Source organism: Coenobita brevimanus, chromosome 47 (genome assembly GCF_032717465.1).
Source record: "Coenobita brevimanus isolate Jiangsu-jjx chromosome 47, ASM3271746v2, whole genome shotgun sequence".
Classification (NCBI taxonomy): domain Eukaryota; kingdom Metazoa; phylum Arthropoda; class Malacostraca; order Decapoda; family Coenobitidae; genus Coenobita; species Coenobita brevimanus.
The window spans coordinates 6489131-6504113 of NC_137000.1; positions in this window are offsets into that span (position 1 = coordinate 6489131).

Below are 14983 nucleotides of genomic sequence, written 5' to 3' on the forward strand. Positions count from 1 at the left end.
CATCCCCCTCCCCTCCCCTCCCCACCTACCGAAGCGCCCCTGGAAAGCGGTCATTCTAAGGTCTCCTCGGTCTGTGTGTGTGTGTGTGTGTGTGTGTGTGTGTGTGTGTGTGTGTGTGTGTGTGTGTGAAAGAGAGAGAGATAAATACTAGTTCGATGGTGTCCTTCCCTGAACCCTTTTCCTTTCCTTTCCTTTCCCAACCCTCTCCCTAGACGGTCATTTCCTTCCTTCGATTTGATGTCTGTCCCACTTCATATCAACTATCTTATTCTTTTCTTAGGGGTCTCAAGAAATCCATAAGACACTTCAAGGGGGTGTTTTTTGGCCTAATTCTGGGTCATAATTACTGCATCAACAAAAGTCTAATTCTCAGTCTTTACGGATCCACGATTACTGAAGGCCTTATGGGCGAAAATGGTCTCTCTCATAATTCACCCATAAGATGATCAGTAATTGTAGGATGAGAATTGGGACCCATGTTGATATGCCATGTCTCTCTCTCTCTCTCTCTCTCAAACTCCGGGACTGTGTATGCCTAAGTTCACTGTTCTTCCGTCTCTTTCTTCTTTCTATTTTCATATTTTCATTCGGTCTTTCATTTCCCCTTTTATTTATCTCTTTTTCTTAGTTTTAGTTTCATTCCATCGCTCTGCTCACCTTTGTTTTTCCTTTCGTCAATTTCTGTCATTTTGATATTATCTCCATTATTTTCTCGCCTTAATTCATCGATATTATTAGTCCCTCTCCCTTATTTCCTTTACCTACTTCCTCCTTTACTTATATTTTGCCCTCCTTATTTCCTCTCCACATATCATGACTGTTTATCAATATCTCTCCTACATCGCTTCCTTGATCTCCATTCTTGTCTCCTTATTTCCTCCTCTTAATGTTATCTTTCCTCATCTCCTACCATTCTTTTCCTCTCTCCTTATCACTTACTTGCCTCTCCCTACCTCACCCTTTCTCCCTTTCCCTCTCCATATCTCTCCTTTGCTCATTTTTCTCCATCCTCCCCGGTCTTATGCTTTCATCTTCCATTCACCGTCTCAATCCCTGCCTCTCAATGTCTCTCCCTGCTTCCTCTCTACATGTCCCTACCTCGCCCTGCCTCTCCCTACCACCTCCCTACCTCTCCCTGTCCCTCCCTACCTCCTCCCTTCTCTCCATCTTCCCCATTTTCTGCTTCCCCTCCCATAGCTCGCCCCTCTCTCGCTCTTATGGGATTTGCATAGGCGATTGTGTTTTGCCATTAGGGCAGTGGAGGCGTGGGTAGGTGGGCAGAGGTTAGGAAGGGCAGGGAAGGAAAGGGAAGGATAGAGGAGACTGGGAAGAATTAAGGGACTGGGACGAATAGGGGGAGAGAAGGTTAGGGCAGGACAAAGAAGGACAGAAGAATGTAATACTGCACAGCCAAAGCGACATAAAAAAAAAAAAAAAAAAAAAAAAAAAAAACGAAGAAGGTGGAAGGGAGAAAATGACAGTATGAGACCTGACATAAGAACGCGTGGAGAGGCGGAAAAGGAAACTGTAGGGAGAGAAATATGGCAGAATGAAGAAGGACAAGGAAAGATAGGATGATCATGGATGGGGAAAAAGACAACAAAAGGGAAGGCAAATGAAGGAACAGACAGGGGAAACAGAAAAAGATAAGAGGGCAATTGAATTTTACATATTAGAAAGGAAGAAAGAAGTGAAGACTGGGGGACAAAAGGCAGACAGGAGGTGAGACAGTAGGAGGGTAAGGCAAGGAGAAGATGAGGCAGGAAGAAGGTGAGGCGGGGAGACGGTGAGGCAGGCAGGAGATGAGGCCATAAGTACGTAAGGGAAAGGTGAGGCGGGGAGAAGGTATGTCGATAGATATAGCCGCAGACGTAGATAGACATAGAGAGATAGGGAGGTTGGTTGTAATTGTAGACCGTCGAAGCACCGCCAGTATAAAGTCGTGAGTCGTCGTATGGCTCGAACTTGTAGCTGCCACCAAATGTCGATAGACGTAGCCGAGGGGTTTAATTAGATGGAGAGAAATATTGTAGGTGTATCGTTGATTACTGGCTACCTCTCTATCGCCAGTGGAGTGTAACGTGGGCAGCTGCCAGTAAAATGGTGAGGCGTCGAGTAGAGTGAATAGGTAGGTCTCAATCTCACTTTCCCTCTCTGTATATTCTTTTACCGAAAGTGAGGTGGGTTATAGTCACGTCTTGGGTTACTGAGTTTTATTGTACACAGTTATATCGAGATGTGGTTAAAGAGAGTAATATAACGCGACGGCAAGCTCCTAACTCCCCTACTTCTGTGTTCTCTCCAGCCCCTTCTCTCCTCTGCCGTCCTCTCCGAAGTCCCAGCCGATAGATACAACTCGGGGCGTGTGTGTGGGATCTTTCCATCAGGTGAGAGTGGGTAGTTTTCCATGACGTCATATAATTGGCTCATGTCGGTTATACTGCGTGTTCATGAAATTCTTGTATCGTCTGGCTAAAAAAGGATACATTGTGTGTCATGACATTCTTGAACTAAACTATGTATTCGACTTGTACACCAGACATGAATTATTATGCATGGGTGTCTCATATCACTACCTATATATTAATGCCTATAATTATTATATATTGTGTCATAACATATTAATGCCTCTATAGTTATGGCAGGAAGTATGTAAGGGAAAGGTGAGACAGGGAGAGGGTGAGACAGGGAGAAGATGAGGCAGGGAGAAAGTAAAGCAGGAAAGATACAAGGGAAAGGGTGAGGTAAGGAGGGAGAGTGAAGCATGGAGGAGGTGAGGCAGGGAGAAGGTAATGCAAGAAGAAGGTAGGACAGGCAAAGGAAAGGCTGGGCAAAGGTGAGGCAGAGAGAGGGTAAGGCAGGAAGGATATGAGAGAAAGGGGTGAGGTAGGGAGGGAGAGAAGCAGGGAGGAGGTGAGGAAGGGAGAAAGTGAAGCAAGGTGAAGGTGAGGCAGGCAAATGTGAGGCAGGGAGAAGGTGAAGCTGGGAGTATATAAGATAGGAAGAGGTGAAGCAAGGAAACGGTGGGGGAGGGAGAGGTAAGGCAGGGAGGGGAAAGGGTGAGGCAGGAAGGATGTAAGGGAGGAGGGAGAAGCCTTGAGGGAGGAAGTGGAGGAATGTTTGTGATAGGGCCGATGGGAGAGGCTTTGGCGAAAATGAGAGGAAATGAATGTGAAGATCTAAAATGAGTGATGTGGCCGATAAAGTTAAGAGGAAGGATGATGAGAAATGTAGCTAGAGGTGATGAGATATGACGAAGAAGAGGAAGAGGAGGAAGAGGAAGAGGAGGAAGAGGAAGAGGAGGAGGAAAGAATACCGAAAATAAAGACTCGTAATAAAAGAAGAAGATGTGTCAAATAAAGGAGGATGGACGACAATAATAAAAACAAAAACTAATGTCATGCTCAATAAAGAAAGAAAGGAAGTAAGTAGGAGAGATCTGGCAAAGAAAAGAGAGACGTAACAAGTGCCCAAAACAGAGAAATTAAAGAGAAAGAAAGAGAGAAAGAAGGAACGACTAAAGACAAGAATACAGAGGAAGACAAAAGAGACATACAGTACTGAAATTTATACAACAGTTTCTCATCTAAGAGGGTCCAAGTCGGGCCTAAACTGTTGTATCCTAAATGAAAACAGATATAAAGAGGTAGAGAGAGAGAGAGAGAGAGAGAGAGAGAGAGAGAGAGAGAGAGAGAGAGAGAGAGAGAGAGAGAGAGAGAGAGAGAGAGAGAGAGAGAGAGAGCAGAAGCAAAAATACGCATCGTAAATCGGGAAGAGAAAGAGAAGACAAGAAAAAACGAGAAAAAAAGAAAAAGAAATGAATGAACAGGAATGAGTGAGAATGAAGTTATCTGAGGTAAGAAAGTGTGGAAAGGGAAAAAAGACTGCAGAAAAAGAGATAAAAATGTTGACAGAAATGCGAAGAAAAAGAAAAGAAGAAAGTAAACAGGAAGAGATGAGGACGAGGACACCATATGAAAGGCTGTGTGGAAGGCAAAAGAAAGGGCAGAAAGGAAAGCGAGGAGGAAAAGGAAGGACGGGATGATTATGAGAAAGAGTAAATGAGAGGGGATGGGAAACGAAGATACCAGATATAGAAAAAAAAATACTGTATAGACGAGAAAACTGCATGAACAGAATGGAAAAAAAAAATACAAAAAACGAGAAGGAAAGGGAAAGAACAGGGCGGAAAAGAAAAGGAAAGAGGAGAAAAGAGAAAAGAGGATAATATAAAAGAAAGAGTGAAGGAGGGGAAAGAGCAGAAAAGAGAAGAAGAGAAAAATGAAAAATGAAAAGGGAATAGAAGTGATAGAATAAACAGGGTGAACAAGACTGAAGACCGCAGATATCAGAAGGCGTGGAAAGGTAAATAAAAAATTGAGTGAGAGTGGGACAGGGAGGGAAGGAACCTGTGATGAAAGGGCAAGGTGAAGGTGGGAAGGGCGGAGAAGGGCGAAGAGGGGGAAAGGGTGGACGGAGGGAAGGATGGGGGAAAGGGTGGAGGGAGGGAAAGGATGGGGGAAGGGATGGAGGGAGGAAACGATGGGGGAAGGGTGGAGGGAGGGAAAAGATGGGGGAAAGGGTGGAGGGAGGAAAGGATGGGGGAAGGGTGGAGGGAGGAAAGGATGGGGGAAGGGTGGGAGGGGGGAAAGGATGGAAGGATGAAAGGGGGAGCAGGAGAGGAAGATGGGAGGAAGAAAGGGAAGAAGAGGGGGAAGACGGGAGAAGGAAAAGGGAGAAAGTAAAGAAAGGGGGAAGGGAAAGGAGGGAGAAGGAGAGGAGGAAGGAAGGGAAGGAGGGGGAAAGGAGGAGAGGGGGAAAGGTGGGGGGGGAGGAAGAGATGGAATGAAAGGGCAAGGTGAAGGTGGACAAGGAGGGAGAGGAGGGGAGGGAAAGGGAAGAGAGGAAAGGGGGGGAGAAGGGAAGAGAGGGGGGTGAAAGGACAGGGTACCAGTATGCCTCATCCGATAAAGAGGTCCCTTAGAAGATGTCCGAGGCGATAAAATGCAAGAGGCAGGGAAGAAAAGGAGGTAATAAGAGGAAGAAAGGAGAACCCAAGGAGGCATGAAAGGAGAGAAGAATGGTGGAGGAGGGGGTAGGGAGGAGCGAAAGAGTGGGAGAAGAGCAAGAGAGATGAGAAAAAATGGAGGAAGAGCAAGGGAAGAGAGAAATTAATTAGATCGTGTGAGGAGGATTCAAGGAGCCAAGAATGAAGGCCAGAGCGAAAGGAGATTATTAGGAGAAGAGGAAAGTGGAGAGGGTTGATTGAAGGGAAGCGAGGAACGGACGGGAGGAAGGGAGGAAGATGGAGGAACTGTGGAGGAGGGAGGGAGAAAAGAAGGGGCATTGAGGCTGGGGACTTGCAAGGAGTTTCAGGGACAAGTAGTACCTCAAAAGCTCTTACGAACCATACTAAGGAGGGTGAGGAGAAACGGGATTGTGGGAGAGAAGTAGAAAACAGAGAGTAAAGAGGGGATTGAGTAGGAGAGGCATTAAGAAAAGAGAAAGGAGGGACAATGGTGAGAGGTGAGGAGAGAAAGGAAGGGAAAGAAGAGAAAAAGGGAGGGAACGCAACAAAGAAAGAGAAGAGAGAGGAAGAGAGAGTGACTAGGAAAAGGGAGAGGAAAGACACAGGGTAGGAGGGAGGAAAGAAGGAACAAGCTTAGAAGGGTGAAGGATTGGGAGGAGGAAAGGGAGGGAAAGAGGAGGAAAAGGGAGAGAAAGGGAGAGAAGGAGGAAGAGGAAGAAGAGGGAGGGAGGGCGCTAGGGAGAAAGAGAAAGGAGGGAGAGAGCTCGAGAGAGAGAGAGAGAGAGAGAGGAGGGAGAGGAGTGGCACTGAAGTGGAGGGGATAGAGGAGGGAAAAAAAAAAATTAAGAGACAGGAAAAGAAGGAAGGAAAGAGACAGTAGGTGAAGGGGAAGAGTGAGAAGAGAGGAGAGGACACTTAGCAGAAGGAAGGGGCGGGAGGGAGGGAGGGAGGGAAGGAGGGAGAGAAGAGGGGTGGAGAAGAAAGAAGGTAGGGGGAGTAGAGATCAGATGTACACAAGATACTGAACACAATGGATATGGGAAGGCCAAGCAGATTATCCAGTAATAGAAGGACAAGATAAGGTGGGAGGGAGATGAGAGGCTTTTTGGAGGGAGGGAGGGAGAGAAAGGTAGGTAGGCAGGTAGATAGGGAGGGAGGGAGGGAGGGAGGGAGGGTGGGAGGGAGAGAGAGAGGAGGTAGGAATAATAGGATAATGGAGAGAGAGAAGTGTTGTAGGGTAACATTCAGTAATGTAGAAGTGGATTAAATTCGAGAAGTTTATTGAGGATGAGAGAGGAAAAAGTGGAGATGGAGCTGGCGAAGTTGGAATGGGAGAGTGGTGGCATGGGGGTCTGAGAGTACAAAGGAATACAAAGGAGTACAAAGGTAAGCAAACAGCAATAGATCTACCAGTCCCTTCGAGGCCATTTGTTACAAGGTGGGCTGTAATTAATATACTGTACTGTTCTATGAGTCAAAGTAGCCAGGACAGCAAAAAGTGGTGGAATAATAGTGAAGATAAAGCGGAGTAAAGGCGGGGTGGAGGCAGGGCTGGAGGTGTGATAGTAGTGGCGATGAGGTGAAGGAGGAGTACCAGTAGGGCTGGAACGTAGGCTGGAGTGAGGTGGAGGTGGGGTAGCGGTGGGATGAAGGTGGGGCAGAGCAGAGGGGAAGGGCTTGAGCAGGAAAGGAGTGGATGGAGGAGCAATTACGAGAGCAAGGAAGTAGTAAGGACAGAAGAGAGGGCAAAAGAAGAGTGAAGAGAAAACAAGAGAGAAGAGAAAATGACGACAGGAGAAAAAGTGTAAGAGAGGGGAGGAGGGAAGGAGAGAAGTGAGATGATGCAAGGGATGGGAGACGAGGAAATGAAGATAAAGAAAAGATAGAAAGAAAGGGGTACAAAGGAGACCCACAGCAACATCCCTAACTTGGTTCTTTCGAGGCTTTTTTTGTTACAGAGAAAACTACGATTACGGTATATTGCTATGATTCGAAGATGTGGATTGTAAGGGAAGACGGGAGGTGATAGAATGGGCGGAGAAGAGGCATGAGAGGATACAAAGGAGGGAGGGACTGAATGAAAGAAGGCATGAAGTGAGGAGTATGATCAGAGAGAGAGAATGAAAACCATGGTAGGAGGAGGGAGGGAGGGAAGGAGGGAACAGGGAGGAGGAGGAGGAGCTAGAAGGGCAGGAGGGAGGAGAGAGCAGGAGCCAAGGAACGGGACGAGGGGAGGGGGAAGTGAGGGAGGAATGGCAAGGAGGGGAGGGAAGGAGAACTGGGGAAGCAGCAAGAGAGTGAGAATGGATGAAATCTAAGAAGAGGACAGGTCAGGGAGAGGAAAGAGGAAAGCCAGAGAGGAGAGAAAAGGGAGAACAGGCAAGGGAAATAAAGGGAGGGAGGAAATCAACAGTATGGAGGCAATAAGAGGGGAAATGGAGAGGTGAAGGAGCAAGGGGGGAAGGAAAGGTCAAGAATAAGAGGAAAGAGGGGGGGGTGTTTATGGGGGAGAGAGTGGGAGGGAGGAAGCCAGGGAGATAGTGGGAGGAGTTAAAGTGTAGGTGTGGGGGGCGGGAGGAGAGAACATGAAGATAAGGGGGGAGGAAGAAATCAGGGAGGAGAGGTAAGGGCAGGGGGGAAAGGAGGGAATCAGATGCCAGTGAAGTGGGGGTAGAGGGAAGGGGATGGGGGGTAAGTAGCGGAGTTGGCTCAGGTCGGGCGGGGTCACACGGCCTCGTCAGCCAGCTGGGTCCCCTCACGACACTGATTCATTGACCCCGCTCCTTGTATCCCCCTCCCACACCCCTCACCCCTACCACACCCCTCACCCCTCACACACATCTCATCCTCCTCCTTGCTCCATCATACACACACCCTCACCCCTTCCCCCCCACCCCTCCCTCACCCTTCACCCTTCTTGTCCCCTCACCCTCACACGCCTACCCACCATTCCTTACACACCCTTCACCCTTCTTGTCCCCCTCATTCACCATTCTTCCTTCTTATTCTCACACGCTAACACCCCACCTACTCCTCTCCCCCTCCTTGTATGCTTAAGTGTTTGTGTGTGTGTGTCTGGGAGGGGGGAAGAGTGTGTGTTTATTATTTATTTATATATGTTAATTTGCCCCCCTTAATTTTAGCCCAACTCTCAAACCCCATTTCCTTGTGCATGTGTGTGTGTGTGTGTGTGTGTGTGTGTGTGTGTGTGTGTGTGTGTGTGTGTGTGTGTGTGTGTGTGTGTGTGTGTGTGTGTGTGTGTGTGTGTGTGTGTGTGTGTGTGTGTGTGTGTGTGTGTGTGTGTGTGTGTGAAGAGTGAAATTAACGGATGTGTGTTGACGTGCAAAAGGCCTGTGTACGCAGAGAATTACAACTGTCTATTAACAATCCTTGCCTAATTTAACATCCATTTATATGAAATTCACGAAGGAGTGTTAATGGGTAATATGCTTGTGTTTTCCTGAGAATTCTTACTTTCTCACAACCGCAATTACTTAACCCGTGTAGCCGGGGGACGTTTTTAGTCGTGGAGGCATTTCTTGGAGTGAACGGTCAGTCAGTCCCGCCCAATGGATTTTTCGCACGTAAAGTTTTTCACCGTAGCGACGCCTCACATGATCTCACATCCATCTAATACTTCGGTAGTTGGCCATATTTTACTCTTGCTATATCCAGACGATTTTTCTCTGCCCAGGAGGGTTATGAATCGAACTGGAGGTGTTGATTATAGTCTCCATTAACCCCTTCCATACGAGAGGTCACTCCAAACGTGATGGGAAATGTTTGGAGGGAGAAGGAAGAAACTAAAATAGAGTCATTATAGTAAAAGAGACTAACATACACTTTCCCCATTTCAGCGTTCGTGTGTGTGTGTGTGTGTGTGTGTGTGTGTGTGTGTGTGTGTGTGTGTGTGTGTGTATTATGTATGTGAATGCGTGCGTGCGTGCAAGTGTGTGCTACCAACAGATGAGGTGTGCAGTTGCGTGTGATGGTGTTGTTGCGTGTGCGTGTGTGTGCAGCGGAGGCATTACCAACCCGGCATATATCCTCGGCATTCTATTCGTTCGCGGCCATTGTGATGCCTTCAGTCTATTTGGCCTACGTTCTGTGTATTTGTTTAGCTCGAGCGCGTCATCTTTGTAATCCAACCCTCCACAATGGCCGTCTGTACCGTTTGTAACTCGCGCGACGTGCCACAGCGCTCACCATACCCCAACGGACGAATTCTACAGGTAAAACATACACACACACACACACACACACACACACACACACACACACACACACACACACACACACACACACACACACACACAGCACACAAACTCACCCCTCACACACACACCTCACCCCCCCCACACACACACACGCACAAAAACTCACGAAATATGACACAGGAATCACCACAAATGCAAACAGGATCGCAAAAAGAAAAAGCAGGTAAAAATAAAAACTGCTTCGGTACCTGGCCACCACCTTGAGGGATGCCATTGGTCCCCTGAAGGCGGGTGGACGGAAGGAAGGACCGCCACAGTGCAGAGTCATGCCAGTATAAAGTATGCACATAAAATATTTTACAACTGCCAATAGTGGAACACGAGGAGGGATCAACACCTGCGTGGAAAGTGAGTGAGAGAGAGAGAGAGAGAGAGAGAGAGAGAGAGAGAGAGAGAGAGAGAGAGAGAGAGAGAGAATCAAGTTGTATATACCTACTCTTCCTTTCACTCACATTGCTGCCAAACTCTTCACTGTCAGTCTAGAGTAGATTTTAACCGGTTTACCCCGGGGAACGACTCTCTACAAAACTAATACTTTTCCCCTTATTTAAGCACATATTTTTTACCTATATTCTTGCCACTTCAGGACGATTTTAATAAGTTTTGGAGCGACCATTCGTAGATGTGTCTCCCTAAGTACAAATGTAGCATAAAGTGAAAATAAGTCATGGGAGTGAAGTGGTTAAGGTGAAAGACTACCATCTAATAATTCCTGATACTGAGCCACATATATGGATAATTGTTCACCCTTAAAAGTAATTAGGGGTCTTCTTGAATGCTTCTCCTAAAGGGCTTTTTATATAGCGTGTTACCCATGTGCAGGATAGGGAAGGCTACACATCATTTACCTGTTATCACTGATCGGGTTGTTATTTCGTATCGTGCCATTTTATCAGTCACTCTGCTATGTGAAGATATTGGTCGCTGTATAAATGAAGGCACATATACGATGATTTACGCAGTTTAAGAGGGTCTGCAAATACTTCCCTTGAGATGGGTGTCACGAGCATATTTGTGATTGCTTGGCGTCAGATGGAGGAGAAAATCCGAGTTGTCTAGACCATGAGAGGTTTAAGTTATTACCCTCACACTGATTGGATTACGTAATGTTAAATCAAGTTAGGATTTATAGAAAGAAACAATAAGAGACGACTGAAGACTTGTCGGGGCAGAAAGTTAAATGGAATATATATCCTTGCATGCCAGAGAGAGAGAGAGAGAGAGAGAGAGAGAGAAGCCAATTTCGTCCCTCGATAAGCCGAAGCTAGACACCGGACCGAACCCTCTCCACCTCGACCAGCGGCCACTCAGTCAACAGCAGAGTGGGGAGGGGGGGCTGCTGAGAGGGCAAGGGTGGTGTTGAGAGGGGAGGGGGGGAGGGTGTTGAGGGGGGGTAAGAGGAAGGGCGGTGAGGTGAGAGAGTGTATGTTGAAGTGAGGGGAGTCGCAGAGGTGAGGAGGAGGAGGAGGAGAGTGCTGAGGTGAGAGTGTTGAGAGGAGAATGGGAGTAAAGAGAGAAAGAGAAATAGGTGAAGGAGTGGGTGGTGATTCGGTAGTGTTTTGTGAGTTATGGTGATGAGAAAAGAGGGAGTGTGTTGAGAGGAGAATCGGTGTGAAGAGAGAGAGAAATGTGTAGGGAGGCGTTGAGAGGTATGGTGCGCTGAGATGAAGGTGTATGTGTGTTCAGTGCCAGTATGCTGAAAGGGAACAGTGTACATGAGAGGAGAATGAGAGTGTTTTGAGAAAGAAGAGTGGGGAAAAGAGGGAATGTAATGAGAGGGAAGATGGAATGTTTTGAGAGAAGGGTAGTGTGCTGAGAGGGAAGGTGGGTGTTTGAGACGAAAGATGCACTGAGGAGAATAGGTGTATGTTGGTATGATGGAGGCTGGAACAAGAGTCGAATGTAATGAAAGGGAATGCGTTCTCATCCCTTCAAGCGAAGTAGCTTTCATTTTCATCAGATCACTACAAGATGATTTTATTTAGCTCATAGGAGACCTCTATAATGAAGTGATCAATTCATAATGTTTATAATGTCCATAAGTATTTTTTTTTAAAGCTGAAAATAATCGTCCGATGACGGCAAGAATGAAATAAAATAATACGCCAGTGGATTGAAGAGGTTATGAAAAGAGAAGAAATTACAGATGGAAAGACTTCTCAACAGGTATAACATACAGGCCTTACTGTTCTTGTCAGAACGTTCGGCCTTAATTTCAACAGAATAAAATTCCTTATTTACAGATTTAAGAATATCAAACAAAGTACATGGTTTTACATAATCCTCCAGGAATAAGCCATATATAAATAAAAATAGAGACGATGACTGCATGCAGGACATTTTATGGGAACGGCAGAAGGTATAAAAAAAATAGTAGTAAACTGATACTTATACAATAACAAAGTGAACTGCATCCGAAAAAATAAAACATAATGGATTTTCATACAAAAAAGTAGCCACAGTACATCTGAGGGAATTCTTACACTTTGTTTTCTCTCTTATTCTTCCCATATCTATTTCGGCTGCTTCTGTGGCCACGATGGGTGGGAATGAAACCCAGACAAAAGAACAGAGAATGAGGGAGAGTGAGTTCGGGAGGAAGGAAAAGCCTGGAAAGGAAAGGTAAAGAGGGAAGCGAGACGGGATGGGAAAGGGATTAGGGAGAACAGTAGGGGGCAGGGTGATGGAGACAAGGGGTAGGGGTACACTGGTAGGGAGTAAGGGGGACATGGCAGGGGGTAGGGGTGGAAGTGGGGGGGAAACATGGGCAAACAAACCAAACAGGAAGGAAATATTTACCAGGGGATAAACACCAAACAGCCGATGGGTTTAGGAGCGTCCTGAGATGGTACTTAAAGGTGGGTGAGGGTCCAGGGAAGAGGGAAGGGAGAGGGACAGGGGAAGGGGAAGGGGATGGGAGGGGGACAGGGGAAGGGGAAGGGGATGGGAGAGGGATAGGGGAAGGGGAAGGGGATGGGAGAGGGGAACAGGGTGGGGGGTGGGAAGGGGAAGAAGAGAAAGGACGAAGAAAAGGGGAAAAACAGAGAAAGGGAAAAGGAAAAGAGATGTGAAAGCAAAAGAGAGGAAAAGAAAAGAAAGGGGGAAGGGGAATGAGAGGGGAAGAAGGTTCAGGGAGAGAATAAGAGATGGAGATGAAAGTCGAAGGCTGGATGGACGCCGATGCCGGAGAAACAGAGAATGATGAAGAGGATTAAAGTACCCTGTGAAGTAAACCAGAGATTACTTATATTTTGGTGTTGGTTTAATTGTATCTATCTTCTAATTCACAGCTAAAAACGCTCGCATATAAATAATAAAATAATGCAACTTTTACTCTCTCTCGCCCATGTAGGAGAGAGGTGGTGTAGCCGAGACAGTGGAAAAGAGAAAGAACGGTATGGTGGATGTGAAACGAGGCTTGAGGAAGGGAAATGGATAATGAGTGAGACAGATGAAGTGACTGACATGGAAAATTGGGGATGCTGAAGTTTTTTGTGGAAATGGAGTAGCGCGATTAAGTAGTGTCGTAGATGAAATGAGTGACGTGAAAATAAGAATAAGGCGGAGTTTATACAGGACATGATGTTAACGAGATGACATGAATCGTTCGTCAAATAAGCTTAAGAAGGTTGGAATAAATGAAGGGGGAAAACTGTCCTTAGGATGTGAAGTAAGGTGAAACAGGTAAGGGCAGATGAAGATGAAAAATATCAAACAAACGGAATAATTAAAAAAATTAACACATTCATGAGATAACATAGGGACAAAATAACCCCAGTTGGCCCGTTGGCCCATACTCGACACTTACGCACAATACAGTATATGATCTCTCTCTACAGTATGTATATATAAATATATATATATATATATATATATATATATATATATATATATATATATATATATATATATGTTCCGACGATAAAGTGCCAATTAGCCTACCATTCTCTTTCTCTCTCGCTTCCACCCATTAATTTCTTTTCTTTCTCCTTAATCACTGTGTATATTATTTTTTCCCGGGGGAACCAACCCGCTAAGCCGCCGTCGCCCTGAGCCAGTCCCAACAACAGGCACTTGGTGTTTTCACGGCAGAGCGCCAGAATTAAATGGTTGGCAAACTCGCAGGTATTTGTAAACCTACTGGACCCTCCGCTGCACCTGCCCTGCCCCCTCACCTGTCCTGACCTGACCTTGTGTGTGTGACCTGTCACTGAGATCTGACCTACCCAGTTGGTAAAAGAGAGGGTGAGGAAGAGGATGGAATTTTGTTTTCCCTCAGTTTTTCTGCCATCGTCATTAACCTGAAGCGTATTTTATTGCTTTCTTGGAATTGTATCTATCTATATATCCACCTATCTATCTATATTCATATATTCGTCTATACAAAGACAGACAAACAGGTAGATAAACTGATAGACAAACATATATATACAGTATATATATATATATATATATATATATATATATATATATATATATATATATATATATACACATATATATATATATATAGTATATGTGTGTGTGTGTGTGTGTCTGTGTGGCATGGCTCGTTGACCGGAGTCAGGATTACGGGTGCTTGAATAATGTGTGAATAACTGTGTGACCTCTTTCATCTGACATACTATTAATTTGTCTCACATTACCGTACTTTCCCTCTTTCTGGATCCTGCCTCATCATTTATTTAGTTGGGAGTAAAGATGGTGTCACACTGCGCATTTTTTTTTTTTTTTTTGGGGGGGGGCTAGCATGTCTGGTAGCCCAAACAATTAGGGAAGTGGTCCTTATACTGGCGGTTTTTATTAGTGCGCTGCCTTAACCACAAGCTGAACGAAAACTGGACTTCACCACGCATCCTGAAGGGAGAGAAAATCTGTCAGACTTGCTTGTGGTTCTGCAACTGCTGAAGCACCTCTTTCAGTGGATGCTGTGCCTCTGCCATCCAGACAATGAACTTACTACGGGATGAAACTGATAAAGAAGCCATGGTGAAGCTTGCTAATAAATGCTGCCCGAAGCTGGTTACGGGTGAGTCCAAGCAATGATTTTCTGACGCCGAAAAAAAAACAACAACACGAATTACATGCAAAAGATTTTCAGTGCATTACAAACAACACTTTCAATCACAGCTAGTTAATGCCCAAATGATTTGTTTACAGTTACAAAAATTAACACCAAGCTCATTCCTGTACTCACTATACCAACAGAACTCTCCGCCAAGCTGCAATTCATTCCATGCAGCAGACGACATCCCACTGCCTGTTGATAATTTTAAGGCGATAACAGCCACCATGCGGGCCAAAAATACCCCGTTCGACGCCCCCTTAATGGCCAGGATGATGATGAGTGATGATATATTTCTCTTTATAACTGCGCTTCATAAAAAACAAACATAGGTTGCCTGGGTCTAAGATTAGAAACAGTTTAAGTAAGACATTAATCATCGTGGGAAGAAACACCTGAGGCCACCGAGAGAGAGATGCATTTTTTAGTTTATTTTTAGTTTATTTTTGCTCCTTCGAAACGATTTCATTCAGACGTTTCGACTTGTAACAGGTGTTCGAGTAATCATAATGAACCCCGCAGTACGTACGAGCCGTCCTGAGTTAATCGAAATCATCTGGAGACTGTAACAGACTTAAAAATACGTCCTCGGGTTGAACAGGTGTGTGTGTG